Source organism: Mytilus californianus, unplaced genomic scaffold (assembly GCF_021869535.1).
Source record: "Mytilus californianus isolate M0D057914Y unplaced genomic scaffold, xbMytCali1.0.p SCAF_8, whole genome shotgun sequence".
Taxonomy (NCBI): domain Eukaryota; kingdom Metazoa; phylum Mollusca; class Bivalvia; order Mytilida; family Mytilidae; genus Mytilus; species Mytilus californianus.
Genome location: NW_026262734.1, coordinates 96,754,066 through 96,772,477, shown reverse-complemented (window position 1 = coordinate 96,772,477; position 18,412 = coordinate 96,754,066).

Sequence of the window (18,412 nt, the reverse complement as noted above, 5' to 3'; positions counted from 1 at the left end):
CGACAATTGCTTATTGGAGTTATTGCCCTTGAATGATGTTTACCATTTTTTTGCATTTTGCCTTATTTGATAAAAAATATAATAATAGATAGATAGAAACTTAAATAAGCAAAAATGATCAGCAGGACAAGATCTAGTCACAATTACGTCAAATTTTGCCGATATAGTTAGTAGACTGCCACTCTTTCTAGGAGTTAGTGGCCTTATATAAGGATCTGTTTACCCTCTTTTGTGTTTTGAGCAAAAACTAAAGAAGATAGAGAGAAACTAAACAGACAAAATGATCAGCAATACAAGATCAGCAAAACAGAGATTTTTGTCATGTATTCTATTATCGTCTAAAATGTTGGAGAGTGTCCTTTGTTGAATATGCATATAGACTAAGGTGAGCGACACAGGCTCTTTATAGCATCTAGTTATTTAATGTCAGCGCAGGTTCAATGTACTGTATATAAAATATGAAGACCAGTTTCGCTATTTATAAAGGTTTTCCAAATAATAGACAAAATTTGCATTTTGACCCCAGTAGTTTCAGAGAAGTTTTTGTTAAAGTTAACAGACGACGACGGACGATGGACGCCAAGTGGTGAAAAAAGCTCACTCGGTCCTTTCGGTCAGGTGAGCCATAAAGGTATTAAAGGAGCAACCATTTAACTTCAAGGGGTGGGGGGTATGGTTTTTTGTCTGAGTCAGAAAAAAATTTTCATGCAAAGCGTGAAGATTTTTTTTTTTTTTTTCGACGCTAACAATCAAATTATTTTTTTCAAAATTTAACACTATAAGGTATGGGGAAAATCTGGATTCAGAATAATTTTTTTTGTCATCTGCTTGACTACAATATTTTTATATATATCAAATTGGGGATCATAATCTTTTTTTAGGAAAAAACAATATCCCCCCTCCTTGAAGTAGATGGTCATTCCCTAAGATACCGTTACTTTTATTTGAATGTTATATCAGTCCGTTCACACTATAGTTAAAAATTACAAAGACCTTAGTAGGATGTTGACTGATAAAAATTGTATTCCAATGTTTTTAAAAACATTGCCGAAGGAATCTGAATGTTGTTTTAGAGCATTGCATAAACATTGTACAATAATAAAATTCCTCGTCGGCAGACGTGAATAAAGGAATAGGTTATGAGGAAAAACTGGCTTAAAACGAAATTCATTTATTGAATTGATAGTTCAATTAAATAACATCAAAATGCTAAAATAGTATCATCAATCATTCAAATCAAATTGTGTTAAAACTGTTTATCTGGGTATGTTGGGGTAAAAAGCCATGTTGTTTAAACAATTACCACAAGATAAAATTTATAACAGTGTGTTCATTTATTTAACTCTAACAAGTTGACTGAAGGCATGTGGCCCACTGACTGCCATAAGAGAGGACCGCTCCAGTGGTTCCCTTAATTGTCAACCAAAGTTTTCCCACAAAAGGGGGGGGGGATCGGGGGCCCAGAAAATGTACGCCCACATCTTTAATACGGATCTAGCTCATGGATAACGGCAGCCAAGTCTAACCATCAGACTTCAAATACAGTCGAGTTATGGGGTTTTATTGTCGAGCCTGCGACTTTTGTCGCAGAAAGCTCGACATAGGGATAGTGATCCGGCGGCGGCGGCGGCGGCGGTGGCGTTAACTAACTTCTTAAAAGCTTTAAATATTAGAAGGTGGAAGACCTGTATGCTTCATACTTTGTATATAAATGCCTTATGTTACGAAGTTTCCGTCTGTCACATGTCCATTGCTCTTGACCTCATTTTCATTGTTCAGTGACTACTTTAAAAAAAAGAACAAATTTTTGTAATGTTAATTTCTCTCTTATTATGAGTAATAGGATAACTATATTTGGTATGTGCGTACCTTGCAATGTCCTCGTGCCCGTCCGACAGTTTTCACTTGACCTTGACTTCATTTCATGGATCAGTGAACAAGGTTAAGTTTTGGTGGTCATGTCCATACCTCAGATACTATAAGCAATAGGTCTAGTATATTTGGTGTATGGAAGGATTGTGAGGTGTACATGTCCAACTGGCAGGTGTCATCTGACCTTGACCTCATTTTCATGGTTCAGTTGTTAAAGTTAAGTTTTTGTGTTTTGGCCTGTTTTTCTTATACTGTATGCAATAGGTCTACTATATTTGGTGTATGGAATGATTGTAAGGTGTACATGTCCAACTGGCAGGTGTCATCTGAACTTGACCTCATTTTCATGGTTCAGTGGTCAAGTTAAGTTTTTGAGTTTTGGTCTTTTTTCTAATACTATATTTCGTGTATGGAAATATTTTATGATGTACATGTCAGTCTCGCAGGTTTTATTTGACCTTGACCTCATTTTCACGGTTCATTGCTCAGTGTTAAGTTTTTGTGTTTTGGTCTGTTTTTCTTAAACTATAAGGAATAGGTCAACTATATTTGTTGTATGGAAGGATTGTAAGCTGTACATGTCTGCCTCGCATGGTTCATTTGACTTGAACTCATTTGCATGGTTCATTGGTCAATGTTTAGTTTTCTTGGTTAAGTCTGTTTCTTAGAAACTATAAGCAATAGGTCAACTATATTTAGTGTATTGAATGATTGTAAGGTGTACATGTATTTCTCGTTTGGTTTATATGACTTTGACCTCATTTTCTTGGATCATGTTAAGTTTATGTGATAGTTGTAGTAAAGCTTTATATTTAGGACTATCAACATAATATCAATGGTTAGTAAAGAAGGCGAGACATTTCAGCGTGTGCACTCTTGTTCATTAAATAAGGGGGATTTTCCAGTTTTCGGACAATAACTCAAAAATGCTTTGAGCAGTTTGCATGAAACTTTGGTGAATTGTTTATATCTATTGATGTAAGCTCTATTTCGATTTTTATAAATTTTAGATTTTACGTTTCCGAGTTATGGGATTTTATTCATAAAAAAGGGGTGATTTTCCAGTTTTCAGACAATATCTTAAAAGCGCTTCGAGCAGTTTTCATGAAACTATGGTGACTGGTTTAAATATATTAAAATAACTTCCCTTTAGTTTTTTCATAAAGTTCTGATATGACATTGAGAAGTTATTGAACTTTATTCTTTGAAAAAACAACGGGCGTATCATGCGCTCATGGCGCAGCTGTTTATTTCCCTGCTTCATCATTACCTTTTCTAGTTTCCTTGGCGTCTTCTTTAGCCACTCCCTGGTTTGTTTTGCTTCTTCTCTTTTGTTAACATCCACAATTTTATGGTAATACATCCTTTGCAGTGGCAGATCCAGGAAAGGGGGTCTTGAGGTTGGAACCCCCCTTTTTTACGATCAATCCTTTTGAATGGGTACATATGGTTGGAACCCCCCGTTCATCCTGGGTTGGAACCCCCTTTTAAAAATGGCTGGATTCGTCCTTGCTTCGGATCTATGAAGTTTTTATTCGCCACCTCTATGTTTCTATATTTATCTTCCGAGATTTTTTGAAATGGTTTTTTTTTTTTTTTTTTTTTTTTTAATATTTGCAACTTTCTCCTGGACAAGTCACATATTTGACATGTATACAATATAACTTTTTCCTTGTGTATGCTTTCAAAGTGTTTCTTGTATTCATTAAAGGACTGAAAAAACTGCGTTTTCCATATCCTTCAACATTGCAATAAGCACAAATAGCTGGCCGTAGGTCTCTTAAGTGACCATTTTGAAAGCATTATAGTCACCATCATTAACAAGAAATTGTAACTACATTCCGAAAATATACAATTAGTTAACATATAAATGTATCTATTTTTGATACATTTAATCACAGAAATTGACTTTAACCTGTGACTTCATTCCGCAAAAATCTACAGTGAAGAGAAAATAATCATTATTTCTCTATATACAAACACAAAATTATGTATATACATACTTTCTAACAGTACCCTTTATGTTGATGTGTATGCCCTTTCACAACAATCACAAACAGTAACGTAGACAAGTTGTTCAATGTAAAGCTAATGGGTGAAACAAAACAAAAAAATACAGTGTTAAAATTTGCCTTGGTTTGACAACACAACCAAGTCGAGATGTCATCTCCATACAAATGAGTAACGTTTGTACATTTTTTTCATGTGCTGTTGAGGTTTGCTCTTGTACAGTTGGTGTATGTGAAGCTTGATATGGTTTCAAGAGATCTACATGTACAACTTATCGTTTAGTACTTGTGTATTTTTGTATTCTGTATGTCAAATCAGCAATTTTTTTTATAAAATTGTACAGACCTGTCCAGTCTAATCCAAGCTCCTTATTTGCTTCTGGAGGATACCATCTCCATACAAATGAGTTTTCTTCAAAACTCCTGATTTTCTAGTTTTTATCATAATTTACTTTTTGTCTGTTTTTTAGCTCACCTTTCCGAAGGAAATGTGAGCATTTGCCATCACTTGGCATCCGTCTTCGTCCGTCTGGTGTAAACTATTTCAAACATCTTCTCCTCTGAAACTACTAAACCAATTTCAACCAAACTTAAGCTGAATGATCCTAAGGGTATCTAAAATAGAGTTTGTGTTTTATTTTCTGTTTCGTCAAAAAACATGGCTGCCATGGCTAAAAGTAGAACATAGGGGTAAAATGCAGTTTTTGCCTTATATCTCAAAAACTAAAGCATTTAGAGCAAATTTGACATGGGATAAAAGTGTTCATTGGGTGAAGTTCTATCAGTTTTTGGTTATTATCTTGAATATTATTATAGATAAAGATAAACTGTAAACAGCAAAAATGTTTAGCAAAGTAAAATCTACCAAAAAGTTTATATGACCAATATTTTCATTGACCCCCTTAAGGAGTGATTGCCCTTTAAAGACAATTTTACACAACTTGTTTATCATGTTTTCTAACTTTAAAAAATCTTCTCCTCTGAAACTACAGAACAAAATTAAACCAAAACTTAAGCTGAATGATTCTTCGATTATCTAGAATAAAGTTTGTGATTTATTATCTGTTTCGTCAAAAAACATGCCCCCCCCCCCCCTGGCTAAAAATAGAACATAGGGTAAAATGCAGTTTTTGACTTATATTTCAAAAACTAAAGCATTTAGAGAAAATCAGACAAGAAGTTTAAGTATTTATTAGGGCAAGGTCTACCTGCCCTGCAATTATCAGCCAAATCGGGTATCTGATTTTTAGGTTATTGCCCCTGAATTGATGATTTTAAGGAAATTTTGGAGTTTTCGGTTATTATCTTGAATATTATTATAGATAAAGATAAACTGTAAATAGCAAAAATGTTCAGCAAAGTAAGATCTACAAATAGGTTTATATGCCCAAAATTGTCAATTGACCCCTTAAGGAGTTATTGCCCTTTAAAGACAATTTTTCACAAATTGTTCATCTAGTTTGCTTACTTTAAAAAATCTTCTCCTTTGAAACTGCTGAATCAATTTCAGCCAAATTTGGGCTGAATGAGTTTCAGAGTATCTAGTATACTAGTAAATTTTGTATTTCATTTCCTTGTACGTCAAGAAACATAGCCCCTATGGCTAAAATGGAACATAGGGGTAAAATGCATTTTTTTGCTTTTGAAGAAAATATGACAGATACAAAGAACATTCAAATGGCATTTTTAAGCCACTCATTAATATATATTGAAAAGCAAAAATAATCATTGATGAAAGATTTAAGAAAAAAATTACAGGTGAGCGATTCAGGCTCTTGATCAGAGACTCTTGTTTACTTAAACCAGATTGTGTTTGTGCTAACTGAAATGCATTTCTAAGAGCTTTTTGAACCCACTCAACATATGCAATTGGACAAGGCATACTTTCATATCAATGTGGTAGTCAAACATAACATCAATTGGACATCTTAATTAATGTACAGACATAAGATTTGGAGAACATTTTGTGCGTGCATGTTGAGTTGCTCAGTACACCATATCAATGAATTGAATGTGATCGTCCTAATCGTTTCTATGTTCATTAACAAATAAACGTAAAATCGATTGTAAAGTTTGATTGAAAGGTTCAACCATTCCGTCAGACTGAGGTCTGTATGGACATGTTTTCGTTTTGTCAATTCCTAGTTTGTTACATATGGCGGCAAACAGGTCAGATTGAAATTCTGTATGAATTTGGAATGGACAGCCAAATCTACAAATAAATTATGTGACAAGTTTGTCAGCTACTATCAGGGCTTGGTGATTTGGTATTGCATAAGATTTTGTCCATTTAGTGAAATAATCTTCCACTACCATTATGTATTCATTGCCACCTGTAGTTATCGTTAAAGGACCTTTGGTGTCAATAGCTATTCGGTGTGCACAAATGATATGTAAAGACACCGGATTTCAAAGGTGATTTCCCTTTTCCTGGTCCAGGTTTCCCTTTAGCACAAATTTCACAACTATGTATCCATGTTTTTATAGAATTTGACAAATTAGGCCAACAAAATCATTTCTTTATATGATCTAGTGTTTTGTCTCTACCAAAATGAGCTGAAAATTTTGTATAATGTAACTGTTGAAAAATGAAATTTCGTAACTTTTTCCGGAGCTCCAAATTGATAAACAAGCCCCTGATTGTCTTTTAAAAAAAAATACATAACAGATTATTATGAAGGGTCAAGGATTCCCATAACCCATAAAGGATTTATTTCTTTTGTTTTGTTTGGAATTTCAGGCTTTTGTGGTTTTTCATCAGATTATAATATAAAGCTTATATTTTGGGCATTCTCTTGCTTTAATTGCAAATTAGACTAATAACTGAACCAGTTTGATGTTGAGTCAAAACTAATTTCATCCGTATTGACATTGACCGGTCTGATTGCTAAATTGGTTGCAAGACAACCTCTGACGCTATCAGTGTCACCGTCAGTTTCTGTGTCATTGTCGATAACTGATTGAACACTTAATTAGGAGGCATGGCATTGGCGGTACTCAGGCATGTCAGGTCATCAATACGATTTATAGTTTTGACATTTTCATGCGTTTGCATATGCGATAAGCCATCTGCGTTGCTATGGAAAGAACCCTTGCGGTGTTGAATTTCCATATCGTATGTGTCTATGATAACAATCCATCTCACAATCATACCTTCCTGGTTTTTTTAATTCGTCAGCCACTTGAGCGATGCATGATCTGTACGTAACAGGAATATTTGACCATATAATTAATGTTCACGTTTTGTAGTACAATATATATTGTCTTTGTGATCTGTTTAAAGTTCGGCTAGAATATGCGATGACATGTTCTTCACCATTGTGAATTTGCGAAAGAATAGCTCCTACTCCTGTTTGACTAGCATCGGTATCTAGTATGTAAGTGTCATCTTGGCTTGGAAACGATAGTGTCGGTGCAGTTGTTAAGCATTCCTTTAGTTTCAAATGCCATTTCACATTTATCATCCTAAATAAATGATTTATTCTTTTGATAAGTCGTGTCAAAGGATGAGCAATAGTTGCAAAATCTGGTATGAAACAGCGGTAATAACCCGCGAAGTATTAAAAACTACGCAATTCTTTGACATTTGATGGAGTATGCCAATTCTGAACTGATTGAATCTTTTCAGGGTCGCATGTAATGTAGTCCGCAGAGACAATATGTCCTAAAATTTGACCTCTGCTTGAAAAAAAAAAATGATCATTTACTCGGTTTCAGTTTAAGATTTGCCTCTCTTAAACACTGAAATACGGTTGACGAATTATCAAAAGATGTTTCAAAATCTTTTCCATAGATTATGACGTCATCTAGATAGCAAAGACAGCGGTGTCATTGTAAACTATCTAAAACGTTATTCGTGAGTCGGCTAAATGTAGCGGGATAGTTTCATAAACCAATCTGCATTGCCAGAAACTGATACAAGCCTTTGTGTGTCGAAAATGCAGTTTTGTGTTTGTCTTCTTTGAGCAGCCTTTCCCCGAAAATAATTGTCGGCTAAATCAACGCATGAAAACCACTTTCCGCCAATATCAAGAGTGTCATCAATTTTCAAGTAAAGGATAGACGTCTTTTACTGTTTTTAAAGTCCACACAGAAACGAATAGAACCATCCCTTTTATTCACAATGTCCATGAACTACAGCTGGGATCGATTAAATGTTTGTCAATCATTATTTTCAATTCTTCCTCAGGAACATCTCTTTGTTTCAAAGGTACTCTTCGCCGGATATCTTTATAGGTTTGTATCGCTTGTTTATCTATATAGTATTTTACTCTATCAGTTCGCCCAAGATAACCATCAGGACCAACAAATATATATCTTTATACGCATGTATAAGTGAAGACAGTTTTGGCTTTTCTTCATCTTTTTAGTCTGATGATATTTTATCTAACATTGGTTTTAAATGCTCGGGCTTGTCAATATCTCGTAAAGTATTAAATTGTTCTGATATGTCATCAGATTTTGAATCTACGTTCGACTCATCATTATCATCATTTAAACCTTTTTTTATGGAAGTTGTCGGGGCCATTTAGTTTTACCCTTGTCCGTCATTCCGCAACAAACCATTATACGGACTACTGTGGATTCATTTTTATTCGTGGTATACCAATTTTCGTGGGTTTCGTGGGTCACAGCGAACCACGAATTTAAGAATTCAACGAAGAATAATCCCGAGAAATGTGTATGGAGTCGGATGTTTATTTCCAGTTATGTTATGCAGTTCTAGTATAGTGTTGACTAACGATAAACATTGTAACATAACACGTGTTTTTCTTGAAAGAAGATACAAGTATTTTGATTAAATCAATAATAAATATATCGAATATCAGTGACAATTTACTTTTTAAAATTGATTTAAACTGTTCATGGAAAATAAATGCAAGTTGTTAATTACCGTGTCATAGTTTGGTTTACTGGTGATTAAAAATCAATAGGATTAACGGTGCGGGGACATTGCCCGTAGGTAATATTATTTATGACAGGAACATTTATTTTCACACCTTTTACTTCTACTTATATATTATATCGTGATTAGGGAAATGAGCTTTCGATCATAGAGTTTTAAATGCCTTATAAAATTCCGACAAGAATTTATAAATTGTAAAACAAACAAATAATTAGTTATCTCTGTCCATTATTGTAATAGAAGTTTTCAATGAACACTTTAACCTAGAATGACCACGCGAGGATTTTGACAATTCAAAACCTTTTCAATGAATTCTTTCTTTTTTGTTTGTTTTATTATTGATCAAACCAAGGAGGGTATATGATCTCCTAAATTAAAAAGAAATCCACGAATTACGTATCGGATTTTTTTTTTTTTTTTTTGTTATCAGCGATCCACGAATTTACGTATACCACGAAACGTCTTTTTTTCTCTATCCACGAAAATTGATACCCACGAAAATAAATGAATCCACAGTATTTTTCTAAACGCTTTCAGATATTGGGCTGAATTTTGGTATGTAAGTTAACCATGATGAGTTACAGATCAAGTTTAAGTTTCGTTCCGCTCTGCTAATGTTTGCCGAAATTACGAGTTTTCAGACAATATCTTAAAAGCGCTTCGAGCAGTTTTCATGAAACTATGGTGACTGGTTTAAATATATTAAAATAACTTCCCTTTAGTTTTTTCATAAAGTTCTGATATGACATTGAGAAGTTATTGAACTTTATTCTTTGAAAAAACAACGGGCGTATCATGCGCTCATGGCGCAGCTGTTTATTTCCCTGCTTCATCATTACCTTTTCTAGTTTCCTTGGCGTCTTCTTTAGCCACTCCCTGGTTTGTTTTGCTTCTTCTCTTTTGTTAACATCCACAATTTTATGGTAATACATCCTTTGCAGTGGCAGATCCAGGAAAGGGGGTCTTGAGGTTGGAACCCCCCTTTTTTACGATCAATCCTTTTGAATGGGTACATATGGTTGGAACCCCCCGTTCATCCTGGGTTGGAACCCCCTTTTAAAAATGGCTGGATTCGTCCTTGCTTCGGATCTATGAAGTTTTTATTCGCCACCTCTATGTTTCTATATTTATCTTCCGAGATTTTTTGAAATGGTTTTTTTTTTTTTTTTTTTTTTTTTTTAATATTTGCAACTTTCTCCTGGACAAGTCACATATTTGACATGTATACAATATAACTTTTTCCTTGTGCATGCTTTCAAAGTGTTTCTTGTATTCATTAAAGGACTGAAAAAACTGCGTTTTCCATATCCTTCAACATTGCAATAAGCACAAATAGCTGGCCGTAGGTCTCTTAAGTGACCATTTTGAAAGCATTATAGTCACCATCATTAACAAGAAATTGTAACTTCATTCCGAAAATATACAATTAGTTAACCTATAAATGTATCTATTTTTGATACATTTAATCACAGAAATTGACTTTAACCTGTGACTTCATTCCGCAAAAATCTACAGTGAAGAGAAAATAATCATTATTTCTCTATATACAAACACAAAAATTATGTATATACATACTTTCTAACAGTACCCTTTATGTTGATGTGTATGCCCTTTCACAACAATCACAAACAGTAACGTAGACAAGTTGTTCAATGTAAAGCTAATGGGTGAAACAAAACAAAAAAATACAGTGTTAAAATTTGCCTTGGTTTGACAACACAACCAAGTCGAGATGTCATCTCCATACAAATGAGTAACGTTTGTACATTTTTTTCATGTGCTGTTGAGGTTTGCTCTTGTACAGTTGGTGTATGTGAAGCTTGATATGGTTTCAAGAGATCTACATGTACAACTTATCGTTTAGTACTTGTGTATTTTTGTATTCTGTATGTCAAATCAGCAATTTTTTTTATAAAATTGTACAGACCTGTCCAGTCTAATCCAAGCTCCTTATTTGCTTCTGGAGGATACCATCTCCATACAAATGAGTTTTCTTCAAAACTCCTGATTTTCTAGTTTTTATCATAATTTACTTTTTGTCTGTTTTTTAGCTCACCTTTCCGAAGGAAATGTGAGCATTTGCCATCACTTGGCATCCGTCTTCGTCCGTCTGATGTAAACTATTTCAAACATCTTCTCCTCTGAAACTACTAAACCAATTTCAACCAAACTTAAGCTGAATGATCCTTAGGGTATCTAAAATAGAGTTTGTGTTTTATTTTCTGTTTCGTCAAAAAACATGGCTGCCATGGCTAAAAGTAGAACATAGGGGTAAAATGCAGTTTTTGCCTTATATCTCAAAAACTAAAGCATTTAGAGCAAATTTGACATGGGATAAAAGTGTTCATTGGGTGAAGTTCTATCAGTTTTTGGTTATTATCTTGAATATTATTATAGATAAAGATAAACTGTAAACAGCAAAAATGTTTAGCAAAGTAAAATCTACCAAAAAGTTTATATGACCAATATTTTCATTGACCCCCTTAAGGAGTGATTGCCCTTTAAAGACAATTTTACACAACTTGTTCATCATGTTTTCTAACTTTAAAAAATCTTCTCCTCTGAAACTACAGAACAAAATTAAACCAAAACTTAAGCTGAATGATTCTTCGGTTATCTAGAATAAAGTTTGTGATTTATTATCTGTTTCGTCAAAAAACATGCCCCCCCCCCCCCCCCCCCCCCCCCACCCCCCTGGCTAAAAATAGAACATAGGGTAAAATGCAGTTTTTGACTTATATTTCAAAAACTAAAGCATTTAGAGAAAATCAGACAAGAAGTTTAAGTATTTATTAGGGCAAGGTCTACCTGCCCTGCAATTATCAGCCAAATCGGGTATCTGATTTTTAGGTTATTGCCCCTGAATTGATGATTTTAAGGAAATTTTGGAGTTTTCGGTTATTATCTTGAATATTATTATAGATAAAGATAAACTGTAAATAGCAAAAATGTTCAGCAAAGTAAGATCTGCAAATAGGTTTATATGCCCAAAATTGTCAATTGACCCCTTAAGGAGTTATTGCCCTTTAAAGACAATTTTTCACAAATTGTTCATCTAGTTTGCTTACTTTAAAAAATCTTCTCCTTTGAAACTGCTGAATCAATTTCAGCCAAATTTGGGCTGAATGAGTTTCAGAGTATCTAGTATACTAGTAAATTTTGTATTTCATTTCCTTGTACGTCAAGAAACATAGCCCCTATGGCTAAAATGGAACATAGGGGTAAAATGCATTTTTTTTGCTTTTGAAGAAAATATGACAGATACAAAGAACATTCAAATGGCATTTTTAAGCCACTCATTAATATATATTGGAAAGCAAAAATAATCATTGATGAAAGATTTAAGAAAAAAATTACAGGTGAGCGATTCAGGCTCTTGATCAGAGACTCTTGTTTACTTAAACCAGATTGTGTTTGTGCTAACTGAAATGCATTTCTAAGAGCTTTTTGAACCCACTCAACATATGCAATTGGACAAGGCATTTTTTCATATCAATGTGGTAGTCAAACATAACACCAATTGGACATCTTAATTAATGTACAGACATAAGATTTGGAGAACATTTTGTGCGTGCATGTTGAGTTGCTCAGTACACCATATCAATGAATTGAATGTGATCGTCCTAATCGTTTCTATGTTCATTAACAAATAAACGTAAAATCGATTGTAAAGTTTGATTGAAACGTTCAACCATTCCGTCAGACTGAGGTCTGTATGGACATGTTTTCGTTTTGTCAATTCCTAGTTTGTTACATATGGCGGCAAACAGGTCAGATTGAAATTCTGTATGAATTTGGAATGGACAGCCAAATCTACAAATAAATTATGTGACAAGTTTGTCAGCTACTTTCAGGGCTTGGTGATTTGGTATTGCATAAGATTTTGTCCATTTAGTGAAATAATCTTCCACTACCATTATGTATTCATTGCCACCTGTAGTTATCGTTAAAGGACCTTTGGTGTCAATAGCTATTCGGTGTGCACAAATGATATGTAAAGACACCGGATTTCAAAGGTGATTTCCCTTTTCCTGGTCCAGGTTTCCCTTTAGCACAAATTTCACAACTATGTATCCATGTTTTTATAGAATTTGACAAATTAGGCCAACAAAATCATTTCTTTATATGATCTAGTGTTTTGTCTCTACCAAAATGAGCTGAAAATTTTGTATAATGTAACTGTTGAAAAATGAAATTTCGTAACTTTTTCCGGAGCTCCAAATTGATAAACAAGCCCCTGATTGTCTTTTTAAAAAAAAAATACATAACAGATTATTATGAAGGGTCAAGGATTCCCATAACCCATAAAGGATTTATTTCTTTTGTTTTGTTTGGAATTTCAGGCTTTTGTGGTTTTTCATCAGATTATAATATAAAGCTTATATTTTGGGCATTCTCTTGCTTTAATTGCAAATTAGACTAATAACTGAACCAGTTTGATGTTGAGTCAAAACTAATTTCATCCGTATTGACATTGACCGGTCTGATTGCTAAATTGGTTGCAAGACAACCTCTGACGCTATCAGTGTCACCGTCAGTTTCTGTGTCATTGTCGATAACTGATTGAACACTTAATTAGGAGGCATGGCATTGGCGGTACTCAGGCATGTCAGGTCATCAATACGATTTATAGTTTTGACATTTTCATGCGTTTGCATATGCGATAAGCCATCTGCGTTGCTATGGAAAGAACCCTTGCGGTGTTGAATTTCCATATCGTATGTGTCTATGATATAACAATCCATCTCACAATCATACCTTCCTGGTTTTTTTAATTCGTCAGCCACTTGAGCGATGCATGATCTGTACGTAACAGGAATATTTGACCATATAATTAATGTTCACGTTTTGTAGTACAATATATATTGTCTTTGTGATCTGTTTAAAGTTCGGCTAGAATATGCGATGACATGTTCTTCACCATTGTGAATTTGCGAAAGAATAGCTCCTACTCCTGTTTGACTAGCATCGGTATCTAGTATGTAAGTGTCATCTTGGCTTGGAAACGATAGTGTCGGTGCAGTTGTTAAGCATTCCTTTAGTTTCAAATGCCATTTCACATTTATCATCCTAAATAAATGATTTATTCTTTTGATAAGTCGTGTCAAAGGATGAGCAATAGTTGCAAAATCTGGTATGAAACAGCGGTAATAACCCGCGAAGTATTAAAAACTACGCAATTCTTTGACATTTGATGGAGTATGCCAATTCTGAACTGATTGAATCTTTTCAGGGTCGCATGTAATGTAGTCCGCAGAGACAATATGTCCTAAAATTTGACCTCTGCTTGAAAAAAAAAATGATCATTTACTCGGTTTCAGTTTAAGATTTGCCTCTCTTAAACACTGAAATACGGTTGACGAATTATCAAAAGATGTTTCAAAATCTTTTCCATAGATTATGACGTCATCTAGATAGCAAAGACAGCGGTGTCATTGTAAACTATCTAAAACGTTATTCGTGAGTCGGCTAAATGTAGCGGGATAGTTTCATAAACCAATCTGCATTGCCAGAAACTGATACAAGCCTTTGTGTGTCGAAAATGCAGTTTTGTGTTTGTCTTCTTTGAGCAGCCTTTCCCCGAAAATAATTGTCGGCTAAATCAACGCATGAAAACCACTTTCCGCCAATATCAAGAGTGTCATCAATTTTCAAGTAAAGGATAGACGTCTTTTACTGTTTTTAAAGTCCACACAGAAACGAATAGAACCATCCCTTTTATTCACAATGTCCATGAACTACAGCTGGGATCGATTAAATGTTTGTCAATCATTATTTTCAATTCTTCCTCAGGAACATCTCTTTGTTTCAAAGGTACTCTTCGCCGGATATCTTTATAGGTTTGTATCGCTTGTTTATCTATATAGTATTTTACTCTATCAGTTCGCCCAAGATAACCATCAGGACCAACAAATATATCTTTATACGCATGTATAAGTGAAGACAGTTTTGGCTTTTCTTCATCTTTTTAGTCTGATGATATTTTATCTAACATTGGTTTTAAATGCTCGGGCTTGTCAATATCTCGTAAAGTATTAAATTGTTCTGATATGTCATCAGATTTTGAATCTACGTTCGACTCATCATTATCATCATTTAAACTTTTTTTATGGAAGTTGTCGGGGCCATTTAGTTTTACCCTTGTCCGTCATTCCGCAACAAACCATTATACGGACTATTTTTCTAAACGCTTTCAGATATTGGGCTGAATTTTGGTATGTAAGTTAACCATGATGAGTTACAGATCAAGTTTAAGTTTCGTTCCGCTCTGCTAATGTTTGCCGAAATTACGGGCTTTGGACTTTGATAAATTGTTGAAAATCACAGTTATACAGACTTTTTTTCTAAACGCCTTCAGATATTGGGCTGATTTTTGGTATGTGAGTTAACCATAATGAGTAACAGATCAAGTTTAAGTTTCGTTCCGCTCTGCTAATTTTTGCCGAAATTACGGGCTTTGGACTTTGATAAATTGTTGAAAATCACAGTTATACGGATATTTTTTTTCTATACGCATTCAGATATTGGGCTGATTTTTTGGTATGTGAATTAATCATGATGAGTTACAGATCAAGTTTAAGATTCGTTCTGCTCTGCTAATTTTTGCCGAAATTACGGGCTTTGGACTTTGATAAATTGTTGAAAATCACAGTTATACGGACTTTTTTTCTAAACGCCTTCAGATATTGGGCTGATTTTTGGTATGTGAGTCAACCATGATGAGTTACAGATCAAGTTTAAGTTTCGTTCCGCTCTGCTAATTTTTGCCGAAATTACGGGCTTTGGACTTTGATAAATTGTTGAAAATCACATCCGGACTTTTTTTCTAAACGCCTTCAGATATTGGGCTGATTTTTGGTATGTGAGTTAACCATAATGAGTAACAGATCAAGTTTAAGTTTCGTTCCGCTCTGCTAATTTTTGCCGAAATTACGGGCTTTGGACTTTGATAAATTGTTGAAAATCACAGTTATACGGATATTTTTTTTCTATACGCATTCAGATATTGGGCTGATTTTTTGGTATGTGAATTAATCATGATGAGTTACAGATCAAGTTTAAGATTCGTTCTGCTCTGCTAATTTTTGCCGAAATTACGGGCTTTGGACTTTGATAAATTGTTGAAAATCACAGTTATACGGACTTTTTTTCTAAACGCCTTCAGATATTGGGCTGATTTTTGGTATGTGAGTCAACCATGATGAGTTACAGATCAAGTTTAAGTTTCGTTCCGCTCTGCTAATTTTTGCCGAAATTACGGGCTTTGGACTTTGATAAATTGTTGAAAATCACAGTTATACGGATTTATTTTCTATACGCATTCAGATATTGGGCTGATTTTTTGGTATGTGAATTAACCATGATGAGTTACAGATCAAGTTTAAGTTTCGTTCCGCTCTGCTAATTTTTGCCGAAATTACGGAGTTTGGACTTTGATAAATTGTTGAAAATCACATCCGGACTTTTTTTCTAAACGCCTTCAGATATTGGACTGATTTTTGGTATGTGAGTTAACCATGCTGTGTTACAGATCGAGTTTAAGTTTCGTTCCGCTCTGCTAATTTTTGCCAAAATTACGGGTTTTGGACTTTGAAAATTGTTGAAAATCACAGTTATACAGACTTTTTTCTATGTGCTTTCAGATTTTGCGCAAATTTTTGATATGTGAGTCTACCATGATGAGTTACAGATCAAGTTTATGTTTCGTTCCGCTATGCTGATTTTCATGTCGTTTCAACACATCTTGTTAGATCTGCAGTACATCCACTTCCTGTTTGCTAATAGTTTGAAATTTAACTACTCATTGATCAAGGAAATTTTTCATCAAACTAGTATTGGTCTTGAGAGCTGGATACTATCCATGCATGTTTGTGTCCACATGTGTTGTTGAAATTGCAGATTTTTCAACTTTTTGAGACAGTGCCATTCGTGTCGTTCCGACACATCTAGTTTTCAATCGTCAGCAGGTGTGCAATCTTTTCACCTTGTTTCAGTTTAACTGGTTTTGAATTCAAATTCATGATAGCTGGGTAAATTTTGTTTTCCTCAATAATCATTTCACTATTTGCAGGAATTGAAACTTGCCTAGCTATTTGAATATTTGAACACTGGGAACAATTATCTTTAAATAAAGGAATATACTCTGACCTTTGATACTTAAACAATGACTGTTTCCACACATTGACTTGAGTGTGTAGGTAAATATAGTATCTTTGGTTAGCTTGCTTGCTAGCTGAACCATGAACTCATTGTTAGCTAAGGTAGTACTATTTTTGGGGCGGAGTCAATAGTTAAGCAGAGAACTAATCAAAAGTAGAGACAGTATATAATAAACAAGTCAATTCAAAAATATATATTTACAATCTAAATTTAGAATCAAGTGTCTATTATATACTAATTCACAAGCATGTTGTAGGTGTGTTTGATTTGTCAATTTTATTTCAATAAATTACCTCTGTCATTTTTCTTTGTTTCTTTTCTATGTGAATATGAATGATTTTATTTTAAATAAATTATACATATATGATGGACTGACACACAACACAGATAACGAAATTTGTATGTGGGGAATACATCAATATAATCTTTTATTACAACTGCCTATCAACAGAGTAAAAAGTTCTAAAGACCAGTGCCCCCTTCTTTTTCTATTGTAATCATTTTTGTTTATATTCGATGAAATTATATTTGAAGGGGAAGTTCATTTACCCCTAATACGCCAGATTAATCTTTGCAAATGCTCCTTTTCGTAATTCCCTAACTTTGTTGTGCATTGTGTTCTTCACTGCAAACATGCAGAAGATGGTAGAATAAAAAAAATATGAATTATATTTGATACTGTTCACTAAGATACACTGGCGTTATCGATTGCCCAGCTATTGTTCATATCTATCAAAACAAAATAATACATAGTGAGAGGATCTCGAAGATTTGTACATGCACCTTCTGAAGCAATCCCCGAGCCACCCGCCCTACACGCATATCAAAATCAAAAATAATAATATCCTTATTATATACATGATTTAAACAGATTTTTTTTTAAATTGATTAAATCAATGTTAACTACTGCTTACAGTATAAATTACACATGTAAATAATCTAGATAGGAATGACAGAGGTAATTGATTGAAATAGAATTGACAAATCAAACACACCTACAACATGCTTATGAATTAGATTATAATTGACACCAGATTTAAAATTATGATTGAAAATATATTTTTAAATTGACTTGTAAAACTGGTTTCACAATGTTTATCATAATGTCTATACTTTTGGTTGGTGCTTAACTATTGATCTCACCCAAAGGATGGTAGTACCTTAGCTAATAATGATTTCATGGTTCAGCTAGCAGGCAAGGTAACCAAAAATACTACCGTTACCTACACACTCAAGTCAATGCGCTGTAATTTAAATATCAATTTCTTTTTGTTCAAAAGAAATTCATTCCGAAGATCCCAGATGACCCTTTTATATCAACAACAATATCCTCTTCTTTTAACTAATAATTGAAGGACTTATTGCTATATTCAAAATGCATTTGGCTTTACAAAAACTTGAGTGTGTATGTTTAAACAAAATCTTTGGTTAGCTTGCTTGCTAGCTGAACCGTGAAGTCATTATT